This window comes from Nycticebus coucang, chromosome 20 (genome assembly GCF_027406575.1).
Source record: "Nycticebus coucang isolate mNycCou1 chromosome 20, mNycCou1.pri, whole genome shotgun sequence".
Lineage (NCBI taxonomy): Eukaryota > Metazoa > Chordata > Mammalia > Primates > Lorisidae > Nycticebus > Nycticebus coucang.
In genome coordinates this window covers 59,751,353-59,768,713 of record NC_069799.1, presented here as the reverse complement: position 1 = coordinate 59,768,713, position 17,361 = coordinate 59,751,353, and the positions used below count along the sequence as shown (strand labels likewise).

The window sequence follows — 17,361 nt, the reverse complement described above, 5'->3', positions numbered from 1 at the left end:
GGGCTACAACTACAAAGCCTTTTGAAGACTTTTTAAAGTAACCCCTTTCAAGTCCAGAAATGTTTGGGAGGTTATGACTGAAAACCTCAGAATGGATTCGTGATCTGAGGTTCAGTGATTGTTGAGGACAAAGCAGGCATCACTGGTCTGTGCTACATGATAGTACTTCTTACTATCTTGCTTCAAGCAGCATTCTGACCACCAGAGCCTGTGACAGCCTAAGCAGTTTGGGTTTTGACATTTGGGTTGTGAGTAACATGTACCCTGCTCCATTATGACTCAGACAGCAATCATAGGCTTTGGGGTGATAAGAAAAACATTCAGGCTCGGCACCTGTAGCTCAAGCGGCTCAGGCGCCAGCCACATACACAGAGCTCGCGGGTTTGAGTCCAGCCCAGGCCTGCCAAACAACAATGACAACTACAACCAAAAAATAGCTGGGCATTGTGCCGGGCACCTGTAGTCCCAGCTACATAGGAGGCTGAGGCAAGAGATCGCTTAAGCCCAGAAGTTGGAGGTTGCTGTGAGCTGTGATGCCACGGGCACTCTACCCAGGGCAACAGCTTGAGGCTCTGTCTCAAAAAAAAAAAAAACATGCAAGGGCACATTGTCCACAACTGAGATGAGAGCACACCACCTTCTACATTCTGGTAGTTCTCCGAAACATATCACAGCCTTGAGCACAGCTACCGACATCAAGGCAGTGAGATTTGGTTTTTTATTTATGTACAAAAACAGATTCTGGTGTGTTACTGTATATCATAGGGTGCACCTAAGAGCCAGAGAATTTTTCGAATGCCTCCAATTTCTAAATAGATAACAGATAATGTATCATGAAAGTGTGTCCCGTGCCTCCCTGTGAGTGAGGCAGAGACACTGCCCCTGTAGCCCTGAGTTGCAATTCCAAATTCATCCCGCACACCCTAAAGCCTCCATGTCCTCCCCACTTTACCTTAATCAATGTGGCAGATCTGCTTTGTTATTTAATGAAATTAAAGATTTTAGAAAATACAGCTTATCTTTCTGGCTACCCATTTGGTGTAACATCTTGCAGGGTGTGTGGTGAGCCCACTTGACTGCACACACACATCGCTAGGCCATGAGTTGTGCAAGCCTCCGAATTCATGATTTTAGTCCATCAGCAGAGCCCTATCTGAGCGTAACTGGCCGGTGCAGGACTGAGATAGTATGTATCAGGGAATGGTGTTTTAAGTGGCCTGCCAGCATCACGTCGAGGAACCATAGGCCGAGCTACTGCGTAAGGGAGGAGAGGTCCAGTCTGATTATTGGTGTGATAATGAGACGGAGTCTGAGACTTGGCTTCTTCGGTCATTATAGAGAGATGGTGGGTGTGTGCCGTGGACGACTGCCTGAGCAGGGCAGGTCAACCTTCTCTGACCGACCTTGAAGCTGCAGTCACTCCTGCTTCCCCACCTTTTTCACAGGACATTGCTGCGTGCTGTCACCACCAAAGTCAGGGACCCTGTTGAGGTGCTGCTGGTGTTTGGCATTTGGGGTGTACGTAGAGTGTGTTTCTACCTTTGCTCACCCTTAGGTCAGGTGCCTGTCTTTGGAAAGTCCAACAGAGATTCTAGTGCTGAAGGCAATCCTTCGCAGTAGTGCTTTAAAGAGACTCCAACACACGAAAAAACTGAAAAGTCATTGGCATTATCCTTGAAGTTGCCGACATTCGGCCTGATGCCGTCCTTCGTGCCTTTGTGTCTCTGTGCCCGGGAATCATAGACTCCCTGGAGTGAAGGGAGCTTTGAAGCCCAGGACAGGGTGTTCCTGTATATTGTTTGTTTCTGTGTATGTTTTTTATTCATTGGGTCTTATACGCGTATGTGCTGAGTGCAGGGGATATTCTAGGTTACACAGCACAGTAAGACCTCAGCTCTATGGGGAAGGGGGAGACGGACAGTACCAATAAACGTAGTAAGTAAATTCAGTAGTACGCTAGCAGGTGCTGAGTATTGCAGAGAAGAATTAAGTGGTGTAGAGAGGTCAGGGATTCCAGGAGGGGGTGGCTGGGTTAACCTCTGTGGCACGTAACTGCTGAGTGACTTAAAGGGGCCAAGGGAATCTAGGTAGCGGCTGTTAGGGGAAGAGCACTGTGGGCAAGGGGAACAGAGCATGGGAGGACCCGAGATAGGAAGGTGCCTAGTGTGGCCAAGGCCCAGGGAGGAGGCCGGTGCAGCCAGGGCTAGGGGAGTGAGGGGAGAAAAGACGGAGATTGGGCCAAGATGCAACAGGAGGCCTAATCCCATGGCAGTTTGTGGGCCCTACATGGACTACTGGACTTGGGGTTGACTGAGGGGAACATGAAGGGGTGAATTGTGGTCTGACTTAGGTTTGGGAAGAACCACTCTGACTGCTTTGCCACATTAAGAATGGGCTCTGGGGACAAAGCTGGAAGCAGGAAGGGATTAGGAGGCTACTGCAGTGACTCTTACCCAGCAAGGGTGCTCTTTAGACCAGGATGGTTGTCAGGGAGATAAGGAGATGCAGCTGGATTCTGGGCGTGTTTTGGGGGACAGTAACATTCCCTGGAAGGTCGGATGTGCACCAGCAAGGGAAAGAGAGGGGTCAAGGGTGGTGCTGAGATTTTTGTCAAGAACTAGAGGGTGGAGTTGTCCCCAGCCAAGAGATGGCTAGGGCTAGCACAGATTTGGGGGAAGATTGGGATTTTTCATGCTTGGAGGTGCTGAGTGGGAAATGTTTGAGTCGCATCCATGTGGGGAGTTTGAACAGGCAGTTAGAGGTGCTTAGGATGGAAATCTGGGCCGTCACTGGTACATGATTTGAGTTTTCATCCGTGAGCTGGGATGAGATCATGAAGGGCGGAGTGTAGATAGAAGGACCAAAGGCTGAGGGAAGAGCAGAGCAGCTGGTGAGCTCAGCAGAAAAGCAAGAACGTGCGAGGTCAAGTCAGGAAGGTGGTTCAGGGTGGGAGGCGCCGTCACCCGAGCTCAGCACCCCTGGGAGACCACCTAAGATGAGGACTAAGAATTGAGTGCTGAAGTTTAGCGATGCTGATGTAGAATCCCTGCATTGGTGATTTTGATGAAAACATTGTCAGGGAAGGGCTAAGGTCAGAAGCCTGACTGGAGGGAAGGTTCTAGAAAAGAATTGTGGGAAGAAGATTTAAATGTGGGGATCAAGAGTGTGTCTGAGACACATTGCTGCTCAGGAGAAGCGAGAAACAGGGCAGTAGTTAGCAGGAATGAGAACAAGGGAGGTTTGGTTTGTTTTAACACGAGAAGATACAGTATATTTGTGTTTTGATGAAAGTGATCTGGCAGCGGGGCCGGAGGTGCTATAGAAAAAGGTGGACAGGAGTCCGAGACCAGCCTGAGCAAGAGCGAGACCTCATCTCTACTAAAAATAGAAAAACTAGCCAGGCTTAGTGATAGGCACCTATAATCCCAGCTACTTGGGAGGCTGAAGCAGGAGTTTGAAGTTGCTGTGAGCTATGACATCACCATAGAGATGCTATCTCAAAAAAAAAAAAAGGAAGAAGTGGAGATAATTGCTCAAACGAGTCCCTGAGCAGCAGAGCAGGGTGGGATCTAGTGCACACAGAGGAGGGTTGGCCACAGAAGGGTCGGGCATTACTCTGTGAGGGGAGGAAACTGGCAGAGTAACTTGGCTCAGATGCTCCAGATGGTGGAGTCTGTGGAATTTTCGTTCTCATTGTTTTAGTTTTCTCGGTTAAGGTCAAGCCAGGTCATCTGCTGAGAATCTTGGAAAATAGAGATGGGAAAGGAAGAAAAGTTATAAAATGGTTGGCAAAAAAAGTCAGGAAGTGGATGGCCTTGGGAAACACACAGAGCATGAGTGCCGGGGTGAGGAGGATCCGAGCTCCACGGGGCCGGTCGGCAGGCCTCTGTGTCTCCACCTCACGTCCAGCTGCACAGGACAGGTGAAGGTGGATTTAACCAGGGCACAGCTTTGCCAAGAAAAATAAGACAGGGAGATGGGAGGTCGGCTGCCTGGAAAGCAGCAGTGACAGCGACTGGCTCAGAATTGAAGCCAGTTCAGGGAACAAGAGGCAGCATTAGGCTGGCAGAGGACAGGGAAGAGGTCATATTTGGAAAAGATGAAATGGAGATCCCCAGGGGGTTGAAGGATTCTGGGATCTGGGTCCCAGAAGGAGTGGTTGGCAAGATGGCAGGTGGAGATCAGACAGGAGGATGCCTGCTGGCGAGATGACGGAGGGGTTGCAGGTGCTGGGGTGTGACCAGGAGCCTGAGTGGGTGTCAAGTGGAAATGGAGGGTAAACCATTCAAAGACTCAAGAGTCAGACGAGAGCAACATAATCTCCGTGCACACGGAGTGTCCGAGGGTAAGAGAGCAATGTGTTGGCGAGTGTGGCAGCGAATGAGGAGCTAAACTCATTGCCAGATAAGGGTGTGAGCTGGAGTGGACAGTTGACAGTAAGGAGTGGTGGTGCTGGCATCAGCATGGTCATCTAGATTCGACCCCTTCGTTCCTAGGTTCCTCCCTGTTGAGTGGAGGTGATAATAGTGCCATTATCGTCAGTACCTCAGAGACAGGCAGTTCTGAGGGTCAGCTAAGATGATGTGTTAATACAACAGTTGTATGTAGCATATAGCAATTACTTAAAGTGTTACTGCAGTGTCACTCACCTGCTCTGAACGTCCCTGTGGGACCCTGAGCCTCCAGAGGCACACCGTGGCAGTTTATCTTCCTGCTCTTATGGGGCAGCGGCTGTTTCTAGAGTCAGGTTCATGGGCCTCATTTCTGAGCCTCTGTACCACAGCAGTGAGGAGGGAAGTCTGGGCAGGACCAGGCAGAGTGCAGGTGGAAAGCCATCCAGACAGCTGAGGGAGATGACAAAGCCACCTTGACAGTGGTGGAGAGGAAGATGAAGGGAGAAATTAGAAATGTGTTCAGAGTAAAAACTGGCAGAATTTAAAACCCAAATTAATGCTGGGTGGGGAATCGTAGGTGATCTCCCAGGCTGCTGGCTTTGAAACTGGGTGGCTGGGACTAGAAGCCCAGTAGGAAGTGCTCAGCCCTTCATGGCAAAGAGCAGCTGCCTTAATTGGTTTGCCTTTCATCAGACTTGGCAAGAATCAGAAAGTGGGCCCATTTCATCCATCCTCAGTGACATTCAGGGTGAGCCATTCTGCGGTGCATACAGCCAGAGAATTATAACATCAGGTTATGTTCTAGAAACATCAAAATTAAAATGCCACCCAGTGGCTGTTCCCTCAGCAGATTTTATTTATCTTATGCCATACACCCGGATCCGGTTTGTCTGTTTCAACGATTGTGTGCGTCAGTATTTCTTTGAGCTTTTTGGCTCAATAGATTCCATGGTTCCTGAACCAAACTCTCTTCCTTGGCCAACATTCATTTTGTCATAATTTCCAAAGCCATTCATATGGTTATGTATACAGTCATCGTATGTATTCTTCTTCTTAAAAAATTATTTAATAGTTTTTGAAAGGCCTGAGATTTAAAGATAGGGCGACTGATTGGGTCTTAAGTGTCTATGAAATGGAGATAGGGTTCCAAGAATTAGCCTACCTTGAAGTGACTGAGAATAGTATCATAGCAACAGCAACAATGAGGGCCAGCGTTTGTCCAGTGCCTGCCCTGTTCCTCATAGATCTTGTTTGGCCTCCTCCTGATCCTGTGAGATTAGTGCAATTGTGCCCATTTCACAGATGGGCATTCTGGAGAGGAAGGTATCTTATTCCAGAGCAGGGAGTGAGAAGTGTAAGAACAAGGCATTAGCCTCCAGCACCTCTCAGCCAAGGGACTGTCCACAGATGCCTGTCTCCCTGAAAGGAGCTGGCCACTCTCAACCTTGGGTGACTCCAGCCCTCTCTCTGTACCCTGTGATCCTGGTTGCCAAACTCCGTGTCGAATGCCCTGCTGTGACTTTGTAGCTGGAAGCAGCAGGCTGAGAGGTGGGGCTGGCAGCCTGGCGGGTTCTAATCCCCTAAGAATTACGGAGCAGTGCAGTCAGCATCTTTCTTTTAAATTGTTTTTAAAGAAAGAAGAAATTAAAAAGCTGCACCCTCCCCAACCTCCAGATACCCCATTGCTGCAGGGTGGAGAGATAGCTGGCACCACGCTCAGATTGCAAGGGGGAGAAAAAGGATAAGCTGGTTTTGATTGAAATTCCACTGAGGGCACAGTGAGGGATTTGAAAGCCGCGCCGAGCCAATGAATGCCATGGGTTTCTCTTGTTGAGACTTGGCACTAGCTGGAATTCCCTGCTGCCAGAGGGGGCAGCCAGATCTGCAGCAAGCCCCCAAATGTGTTCTTATTTGATCCAGAGATTTCCGTCACGGCGCCAAATGCCAGGACTTCTGTGGAGCCTTGTGTTGGTCGCTGTAAGCAGCCCACAAGTGTCTCCCCTGTGGTCTCATCGTTCACCTCTCCACCCCCCTCACCTTCTCTTCCTCTCTGTTAGAGCCCAGCCCTGCCTCCCTGCCCTCTCTCCTGCCATCACCTTTCCCTGCGTGTCCCCAAGGAGCAGTACAAAAAGAGCGCATGCCACCCGTGACCTCAACCCCAGAGGCTCAGGTCTCTCGACGGTTCAGTAGATAAACATCATCATTGTGTTAAGCTGAATAATTCTCTTTATTCCTTTAGCTTCCAAGTTCTGGTAAAGGTAATACCGACAACTTACTTGATTTTTAAGCAACTCATTTTTAGAAGCACAAAGCAGTTTATGTCATTAAAGCTTGTCTTGGGACTTCTACCTAAGGATTTGTATTTTACGATTTTGAAAAATATTTCAATTCAAAACCAAACAAAGAATACATAAAAAAATGATTATGAAAATCAATTTCGTATGCTGGTATTTAAGCACCTTCTGTATGCACTGACTTGGATATGTCCACACGGTCTGCTCGCACGTTTTGTCCTCTCCTTCCCCCAAGCATCTCTCCTGTTCTTTTGCCGTTCTCGATCTATAGCCCCAGCTCCCCTGGGGCCGTGCCACAGATGCAGATGTTTTCATTTAGTCAAGATCCCTTTGAACACATGTGAGAGACACCCACCAGGAACTGGCCTGAGCAGAACTCAGCGTCAGCCTCAGGGGCAAGTGGATCAGCAGTGTGGTCCCGGTTCCTCCTCGCTCACGATCGATGGCTCTCGGGGTCTCTTCTTTTATTGTCTCCATGTCTTTCATTTTCTGCTCCCATGGAGACACTGGGCCCTGGGTTGCTGCAAGGTTGATGCATTCTAGCTTTGTGGCCCAGGAGAACAGCCAGTATCCCTCAACTGACAAACTCCTTTCAGTGCAGCTGTGGGGAGGACCTGGGTCTGCACAGCCTGAGTCACCGGAGCAGGAGGGCAGGATGCACAAACGTGACCCTCTGAGCTGTCCGGTCACCCCCTGAGTTCTGACAACTCTCCTTCCTAGGGTGTTCCCTTTCCCCCACTGTTGCTCCTTGCCTGATTGGACTTGACTCATCTTTCTGCTGCCCTTTGGCTGTAGCCTCTTGGCTGTTTCCACGCCTCCATTATTTTGCCGCTAGTCTACCAGGCCAGACAATTAAGTTCACGAACTCATACTAGAAAATGTGCTACATACCTCATTGCTGAATGTCACTATGGTCACCCCGGAGGTACTCCCCTTGGAAGTTATGCACCAACGCCAGCGCCTAGTCCACCTTTCAAAGCCCTTTAGGATGAGTTCATGAACTTAATTATTATACTTTATAATAAAACAGCTCTGCTGGCCATTCCAGAAAAACAGTTCCAAAATGACTTTGTAGGGTGGACTAGGTGCTGATGTTAGTGCACAGCTTCCCAAGGGAAGTATTTTGAAGGTGACCATAGTGTTATGCAGCAGTGAAGTATGTAGCACTTTTTCTAGGATGAGTTCACAGAGGTAGTTGTCAGGCCTACTATGCACACATATATAATTTGATCTCAGTGTGATTTAGGAAAATGATGGAGAGGATAAAGGCATAATATTAATTGTGAGTGCCCTTGGTTGGTGGCGTTTTGAGTGATATCTTAAAATTTTACATTTCATACTGTCTGTACTGAGCTTGTGCTATTTGTAATCAGAAAATTGAAAACACCTCTGATTGCATGGTGCTCCCTCAGTTCCCCTGTTTCACTCAGCTACTCACCAACCAAATCTTTATCCTTCTTGTAACCTGGTTGCCTTATCCTTAAACTGAGGCCAGGAGCAGCTTACCTGCGAGACACAAATCAAATTCATATGGTTGCACAAATGTTTTGGAAAAGTCAAAGATTTACAAAAGTCATGAGTTGAAAGGTGGTATTATTTATGCTAGATGTGTTCCCTAACTTGTGAAACTAGGCAGTAAGAGAGTAGTCCCGCGTGCTAGTTTATCCTATTACACCAGAGCCTGGGCAGTAACAGAGTAGGCCCGCGTGATAGTTTATCCTATTACACCAGACCCTGGGTAGTAACAGAGTAGGCCTGCGTGCTAGTTTATCCTATTACACCAGACCCTGGGTAGTAACAGAGTAGGCCTGCGTGCTAGTTTATCCTATTACACCAGACCCTGGGTAGTAACAGAGTAGGCCTGCGTGCTAGTTTATCCTGTTACACCAGAGCCTGGATAGTAACAGAGTAGGCCCGTGTGCTAGTTTATCCTATTACACCAGAGCCTGGGTAGTAACAGAGCAGTCCCGCGTGCTAGTTTATCCTATTACACCAGACCCTAGGCAGTAACAGAGCAGGCCCGCGTGCTAGTTTATCCTATTACACCAGACCCTAGGCAGTAACAGAGTAGGCCCGCATGCTAGTTTATCCTATTACACCAGACCCTAGGTAGTAACAGAGCAGGCCCACGTGCTAGTTTATCCTATTACACCAGAGCCTGGGTAGTAACAGAGTAGGCCCGCGTGCTAGTTTATCCTATTACACCAGACCCTAGGTAGTAACAGAGTAGGCCCGCGTGCTAGTGTGCTAGTTTATCCTATTACACCAGACCCTAGGTAGTAACAGAGTAGGCCTGTGTGCTAGCGTGCTAGTTTATCCTATTACACCAGACCCTAGGTAGTAACAGAGTAGGCCTGCATGCTAGTTTATCCTCTTATCTGGGGTCTAATCTTGCCACCTTTCCTCTGTGCACCTTACTGCCTGTGTCCAACACCTCCCCACAGCCCGTCCTCAGCCCCCTTTTGGGAGCTCTCCCTGGCGCTTTGGTCTGGGTTGTGGAAGGGCCGGCAGGTGAGGACCTCACTTTGGGAGTCCATGATCATTTCATGGAGCTGCCACCCCAGGGACTAGAGATGAGATCAGAAACCAGGAGATGGAGCCAGAGGATAGGGAGGATAGACTGATGGACCTGGCTAGGCAGGTCCTAAAGAAGCTGAAGACCGAACTAGGCACAAACAGGTAAGCCAAGGAAGTTCTGGAACAAATTCCAAGAATTTGGAGGGCTTTGCCTCTTTTGGAGACATCTGTTTTGTACATAGTACATCACACACCATAGAACTGGGTAGTGAGTTGGAGCTGCCATAACAAAATCAATAATTCACCTCTCTGAAGCATTCATCTAATGGGCCGATGGGAGTTAATAATCATAAGATAACCAGAGATTTCTAATCAGAATTAGGCTTTTTTTTTTTTTTTAAAGCAAGGTAATTTGAGGTGATTGTTGGATCCTGGAGTCTAAAGGAAGGGAATTTTCCAGATAATCCTTTGGATGGAACAGACTGGAATGCACTCTCAAGTGCTGCCGTCATCAGTGACTTTAGATAATTTAATCACCTTGTGAAGGCACAAAGTGGAAACCAAATAAACACGTATATGTATACAGAAAATAATGAATAAATAAATAATTTAATCACCCAAATCTTACTCTCTTCCTGCCTTCAGGCTTTCTAGCAGAGGGTGCAAGCATGTTAAGTGTAGGAAACAAATGCATTTTAAAGTCAAGTGTGGGTACAGACTCTTCTGGCATCTCAATGCCTTTCTGAGAGTCTCGGTACCCTCAGATTTCCTTGTATTCCTTCGTGCGTAGCAGGGACCACACGTTCTTGGAACGATGGCAGGCAGCCAGGTTGAGGAGAGACCTAAGTTCAACAGATGCTCCTGCACAAATGGGTAAAGACACTCCCGTCCTAGCCTGAGAGACCTAAGCTCAACAGATGCACCTGCACAGATGGGTAAAGACACTCCCCGTCCTAACCTGAGAGACCTAAGTTCAACAGATGCTCCTGCACAGATGGGTAAAGACACTCCCCGTCCTAACCTGAGAGACCTAAGTTCAACAGATGCACCTGCACAGATGGGTAAAGACGCTCCCCGTCCTAACCTGAGAGACCTAAGTTCAACAGATGCACCTGCACAGATGGGTAAAGACACTCCCCGTCCTAACCTGAGAGACCTAAGCTCAACAGATGCACCTGCACAGATGGGTAAAGACACTCCCCGTCCTAACCTTAGAGACCTAAGTTCAACAGATGCTCCTGCACAGATGGGTAAAGACACTCCCCGTCCTAACCTGAGAGACCTAAGTTCAACAGATGCTCCTGCACAGATGGGTAAAGACACTCCCCGTCCTAACCTGAGAGACCTAAGTTCAACAGATGCACCTGCACAGATGGGTAAAGACACTCCCCATCCTAACCTTAGAGACCTAAGCTCAACAGATGCACCTGCACAGATGGGTAAAGACACTCCCCGTCCTAACCTGAGAGACCTAAGTTTAACAGATGCACCTGCACAGATGGGTAAAGACGCTCCCCGTCCTAACCTGAGAGACCTAAGCTCAACAGATGCTCCTGCACAGATGGGTAAAGACGCTCCCCGTTCTAACCTGAGAGACCTAAGTTCAACAGATGCACCTGCACAGATGGGTAATGACACTCCCCGTCCTAACGTGAGAGACCTCAGTTCAACAGATGGGTAAAGACACTCCCCGTCCTAACCTGAGAGACCTAAGCTCAACAGATGCACCTGCACAGATGGGTAAAGACACTCCCCGTCCTAACCTGAGAGACCTAAGTTCAACAGATGCACCTGCACAGATGGGTAAAGACACTCCCGTCCTAGCCTGAGAGACCTAAGTTCAACAGATACTCCTGCACAGGTGGGTAAAGACACTCCCGGTCCTAACCTGAGAGACCTAAGTTCAACAGATGCACCTGCACAGATGGGTAAAGACACTCCCCGTCCTAACCTGAGAGACCTAAGTTCAACAGATGCACCTGCACAGATGGGTAAAGACACTCCCGTCCTAGCCTGAGAGACCTAAGTTCAACAGATACTCCTGCACAGGTGGGTAAAGACACTCCCCGTCCTAACCTGAGAGACCTAAGTTCAACAGATGCACCTGCACAGATGGGTAAAGACACTCCCCGTCCTAACCTTAGAGACCTAAGTTCAACAGATGCACCTGCACAGATGGGTAAAGACACTCCCGTCCTAGCCTGAGAGACCTAAGTTCAACAGATGCTCCTGCACAGGTGGGTAAAGACACTCCCCGTCCTAACCTGAGAGACCTAAGTTCAACAGATGCACCTGCACAGATGGGTAAAGACACTCCCCGTCCTAACCTGAGAGACCTAAGTTCAACAGATGCACCTGCACAGATGGGTAAAGACACTCCCCATCCTAACCTGAGAGACCTAAGTTCAACAGATGCTCCTGCACAGGTGGGTAAAGACACTCCCCGTCCTAACCTGAGAGACCTAAGTTCAACAGATGCACCTGCACAGATGGGTAAAGACACTCCCTGTCCTAACCTGAGAGACCTAAGTTCAACAGATGCACCTGCACAGATGGGTAAAGACACTCCCCGTCCTAACCTTAGAGACCTAAGTTCAACAGATGCACCTGCACAGATGGGTAAAGACACTCCCGTCCTAGCCTGAGAGACCTAAGTTCAACAGATGCTCCTGCACAGATGGGTAAAGACACTCCCCGTCCTAACCTGAGAGACCTAAGTTCAACAGATGCACCTGCACAGATGAGTAAAGACACTCCCCATCCTCACGAAGAGCCAGGAAAGCACTGACAGTGCCCAGCCAGCTTCCTGACTCTTAGATTCAAGGGCAGAGAGGGTCCCCTCTTGGCCCGCTTTGTTTTACCTCTTTCTATCATTAAACAACAAACTTGCCGTTGGTTACAGAGTCTGTAAAACATCAGTGACATTTTTCCTAGAGTTTGTGGTACTTCCATTTAGGAAACTTTCTGTTTTTCTTATTTTTTATGAAAAAATGTTCAACATTTACAAATGTAGAGGGGATTTGTAACAAGCCTTCCCCTTGGGTTAGGGTACAGATGGTTTTCTGCCTGGAGTCACCAGGGTCAGCATCTTTTGGGGAGTGAGGGAGGAATGACCCAGTAGAGGGAGGAGTTGGGCTGAAATGGCTCTTTAAGGATTTCTCCTACCTTGGGACAATGGGAGAGGGTGGACATTTATAGCCTCTCATTGTCTGGGTGTAGGCTGTCCCTAGGGAGAGAAGCGTGACCTTGGGCAAGTGGCTCTTTTGTGCTAAAAGGGATACCTTGAAAGGGGTTCAACTAAGAGCCATCCACAGCCAACATTTGCAGCACCTAGGGTGTCCCCAGGGAGACAGCAATACTCAACAGCATCCACTGCCCTGCGCTACCTGCTCCCGCCATGGTTAATGCATGGTCCGTCTTGCTTGCTCTGTGCTTCACCCCCCCACCTAGCCCATGCTTTATTTTTTGTTTTGTTTTCCTAACAACTTTATAGAGATATAATTTATATAACATAAAACTCCCTCATTTTGAGTGTACAGTTCAATGATTTTCATTAAATTTACCAGGTGACGCAGCCATCACCCTAATCCACCTGTAGAACATTTTCATCACCCTAATAGCACACTGTCTTTTAAAAATTATGTCTGGTATATTTAGAAGCAAATCACATTAATTGAGGTAATTAATGTAACTAAATAAAAGCTGTTTCCAAAGAGAATGACTCCAACTTCTTTTGTTAAGTGGGTCATTCCCCAAGGCCGTCCAAGAGTACCATATCTGACAAAGGGCTCCAGGTTTGATAGTTCTTCCACTTTATTTCTTAAGATAAGAACCCAAGTCAGAGAGAGGGCTGCTTAGGTCAGGAAGGATTAGTGCAGGACAGCAGGTGGTAGAGGAGGAGGGCTGCTGAAAAAGGAAAGAGGAGCTCCAATGTGTGTCCCCCCCAAAAAGGAAAACCAATACTGAGGAGATGGAATGAGGGACTGGGACAGGAAAGCATCATTTGTTAAATGGTCAAGGCCAAAACTGAGCTGTTTCTAAGACTGGGATAAGAACATGCCTTCATGCAGCACATTTCTCATCCTGTTGATGAAATAATTTGTCTAAAATGAGAGAAGAGGGTACTTCAAGAAAAAAATTAGGCAGCAACCTCTTTGGACCTCTTCCATTGTAGTGGAAGCTTTTCTACTCTCTAATAAACTATTACTCTGTCAGTTCTGAAAAAATAAAAAAAAATTTTTTTAATTAGGTATAATTCACATGACGTAAAAATTCACCCTTTAGGGTGTAAAGTAACTCAGGGTTTCTTAGTATGTTTGAAAGTTGTACAGTCATCACCACCATGTAATTCTGGAACATTTCTATCATCTCAGAAACCCTCTACGCTCATTAGCAGTCACTCCCCAGCTCTCCTTCCTTCCTTCCAGCCTCCAGCAACCACTACTCTACTTTCTTTCTCTAAAGACCTGCCTATTCTGGACTTTTCATATCAATGGTATCGGACAGTATGTGGCCTTTGGTGTCTGGTTTCTTCCCTTAGCATAATGTTTTCAGTATGTTTGTAAAGTGGCAGCATGTATTGGTACCTCATTCCTTTTTATGGCTAAATAAATTTGTTCTTCATGTGCAACGATCAGGTTTAGCAGCCACACTGCTGGGAGCCCACGTCCCTCACGGGACCATGAGAATGTCCATCTGGGGTTCCTCGTGGAATAGGCCCTGTTAGACCCAGGTTGACCAAAAGCTTATAGTTATTTTCAAATAAACTTACACATACACACACACATACATGAATGCTAGAGGCAGGGTATGCTAAAGAGCATGAGAAAAATAAGTAATTCTGGTAGCACTGAAGAGAATATGTCCCCACAAGGTCATTTATTGTGAGTTTTTAAAGTGTTGCTGAATATGGATTTTTGCTTTTGTTTTGTTTTTCCAAGTGCATGAAACTCTGAGAACTTCCTCCCAGAAAACCAGGAATCTAGAACAATAACTTTGTTGAAAATATGACCCAGGGCCCCTTGGATACTTAGACAACATCTTAGACTTATAATTGGCTTGGTGGTGGTGTCATCATCAAAGATACACTTATTATTTGGCCTGAAGCCTACTGTTACCTGTAAAACTTACAAACATAAGTTACTGAATCTCAAATCTGTCCACTTGAAGCTCACACATTTTAGAAAAGGTTGGCAGAAATTGAGGGGGAAGCTGGAGTGGTAGGTGAATCATTTATAAACGTGAATTTTCTGTACTGTACATTTTCCTTCCCTTTATAGGAAAATGTTTAAGGCGATCTTGGAATAGTCAGGTAGCTACTGAAAACACCGTTCTTGCTTCCCTCACCTGTCACCTCTCCTCCTCTTCATTCCTCTTCTCTTCCCACGTTGTTACTTCTACCCTCTATTTTCCTTTCTATAATCGTGACTGGAGTTACTGAGAAAAGGATCATTTTGCAGGAAACAGCTTGAGGCAGTGCCAAGGAGCTGTGCTGCTTGTGACCGTGGGCGAGCCACACCGCAGTCAGAGTGTCACTTTCCTCATCAGTGAAAGGGGGTGTTTAACTAAAAGCTCCCTATATTTTAGAGACCCGGCATTCACTCTTCTGATACCACAGTGGATGCTGTTAATCTTGTGGTTAATGGAACCCTAGAAGCTGAAAACCCCTATGCTAGGGTTCCCTAGGGAACGAGAACCAATAGGATGTATATGGATAAATAGACATGGAAAGAGGCTTATAATAATGAATTGGCTCCCGTGGTTATGGAACTGACAGGTTCCAAGACCTGCAGTTGCCAAGCTGGAGACCCAGGAGAGCTGATGGTGCAAGTCCCAGTGTGAAACCAAGCAGGCTCAAGGTCTAACAAGAGCCATTGTTTCACTTCCAATGGTAGGGAAAAGCACATGTCCCATCTCTAAAGCAGTCAAGCAGGAAAAATACCCTCTTATTCAGGGAGGGACAGTCTTTGTTCAGGCCTTCAAATGATAGGACAAAGCCAACTGCATTGGGGAGATCTGATCTGCCCTTTGCTGGCTCCCAATTTAAGTGTTAATCTCATCTGAAAAGAAAAAATAAACCCTCACAGACACACCCACTCAGAATAATGTTTGACCAAATATCTTGCCACTTTGACTCAGTCAAGTTGCATAAAATTAACCATCACAGCCCCAGTCAGAGAAGCTATTCTGGAATCTGGTCTGGCCCAGAATAGTGCAGTTTTATTCCTCTTTTCACCCTTTCAAGCTCGTGGTATTTAAATAATTCCTGTTCTTATTTGCTAAAAATAGTTTAAAAATTGTTTAAAAGTAAGCGTGCTTAGTGTCTTTTAGAATAATCGGTAAGAAATCTGGCAAAGGTCTCTTATAAAACTGTAGTGGCAAGGAGCCATTGTGTGCTGAGCCACTGAAAAGAAAGCGGGGGAGAACCCACAAAGGTCGATGTGGTTGCAAGTGTGAGCCAGGGACTCAGACTCTGAGGCAGATCTGGGTGGGGGAACTGGTATGTAACTCAGGCTTTTCCTTTAGGACAGACATTTTTAAAACTTGAAGAGGAAAAGAGAAGAGTTTTCTCTTTGGAACCTGAGAAAAACACATAGACACTCTAAGTTTCGCGTTTGGGGGTCCTTGGTTGAGAAATACAATAGCTGGTCCCATAACCCCCTGTACCTTGACTGGGATGCTTCTTCTGGCAGCGGATCCAGCCGTGAGAGGCTGGAAATGCTTCTTAATCAATCCCTGGTGATGGGTAATAAGCAAAGCATGGGCGGAAGAGGCTTCAAATGCTTTGTGACTTCTGTTTCTTCATTACATTCAATTCTCACTAAAGAGCTTTTCTGCAGTTCCTTGAATAAGTAATTTGTTACTTTGCCCTGCAAGCATTGTCTCTGTCTAAAAACAAATTACTTATTCAAGTACTGCAAAGTTCAGGTAAAGCATGAACTTTGGGTCCGACTGGTGTCCCACACCGTGACTGACAGTCTTTGCTGGAAGGCAGCTCCTGGACTTCATGTTCCACGCACGGGAGCTTTCAACTTCCAATTACAGCCCAAGTCTCAGGACAGCAGTGTGCACACAGTTGCTGTTCGTTCTATGGGAATAGTGGTATCCATCCTTAGTAGAACTTATAAACACTGAGAAAAGACACTTTTGTGGTTTTTTAGCATTTAGGCCGATGCATAACATAAACACGCTGTGGTTTCATAGGTTGTTAAAAATGTCGTCTTCGAGCATGTTGCAGTGTTCTCCGTGTCACATCACGTTTTATTTGCCTCTGCACTAACTGTGGAGGATGAGCGTGTGGGTGCAAGAAAGAAAAAAAATGGAATCCATCAGTAGGAACCTCTTTTGCCCAATATAAATGTGTTTTAAAAGCCGCCTACACCAGCCACGGGTAGAAGTTTTGGTGTATGCGTACGGTGGACGCTTACCTGTGACATTCCTGAATCATGATTCAGCAGAGTGCGGTGACTGACAGGGCCATTTCAGTGCATAATGTGTGTTTGTGCAATTACAAGGGAAGGTTCGGAAACGGTAATGTGTCAAAATATGACAAGTTGCTATGGCTTAACTGCTTTTGTTCTGCATGCTGATTTTGTCTGCTTTGATTGCCCCAGCCTCTCTGTGGCACGGATTGGTCTATGTCACTGCCAGGCAGACCCTTCCCTGGGGGTCACTGTGTCCCCCACACACTGCTCTTTATCACTCGCTCACCCTTTGGCATGTCATTCTAAATGGGTGTCGGCATGACTGTTAAAATTGATGATGAAAAAAATAAACTGGAAAGTTCTTGTTCAGATGCTTTTAGATGTGGCCTTCCATTCCAGTGGGGAGTTGTAAGGTCCTGACTGCTCGGAATCCCTGCAGAAGTCACATGCATTGTGAGAGCCGGGGACAGCCAGGTGGGACAGCCATTTTCTGGGTGGGCTAGGGGTTCTAGAATATTCTTCTGAGTGTGGGGTGTCTGCTCTAAGCTAAAAGGCTTAACTCAGAGCAGAAGAGGCAAAGGGGAGATATGATTGGTGACAGTCAGGTGTAACATGCAAACCAACAACAAGTGTTGGTGGCCGGCTGAGGCAAGAATGAATGACTGACTCGGGTGGGGTTAAGGGAGAATTGGTTCAGTGATAGCTCTGCTAAAGGAGGTAGGCTTCAGAGGG

At 47.0% G+C, this 17,361-nt stretch overlaps 1 protein-coding gene and 1 long non-coding RNA gene across 10 annotated transcripts in view; one reads left to right on the top strand and one right to left on the bottom strand.

Annotated features, from left to right (window-relative positions):
• The window catches only part of CAMK1D (calcium/calmodulin dependent protein kinase ID), a 392,843-nt gene that overhangs the window by 307,017 nt on the left and 68,465 nt on the right, over nucleotides 1-17,361 (top strand). The window lies entirely within an intron of this gene.
• On the bottom strand, nucleotides 9,629-11,736 carry LOC128572421 (uncharacterized). The gene is made up of 3 exons (XR_008376202.1): nucleotides 11,687-11,736; nucleotides 10,677-10,695; nucleotides 9,629-10,047 (listed from the first exon to the last, which is right to left on the bottom strand). It is a non-coding gene; the product is annotated as an uncharacterized LOC128572421 (long non-coding RNA).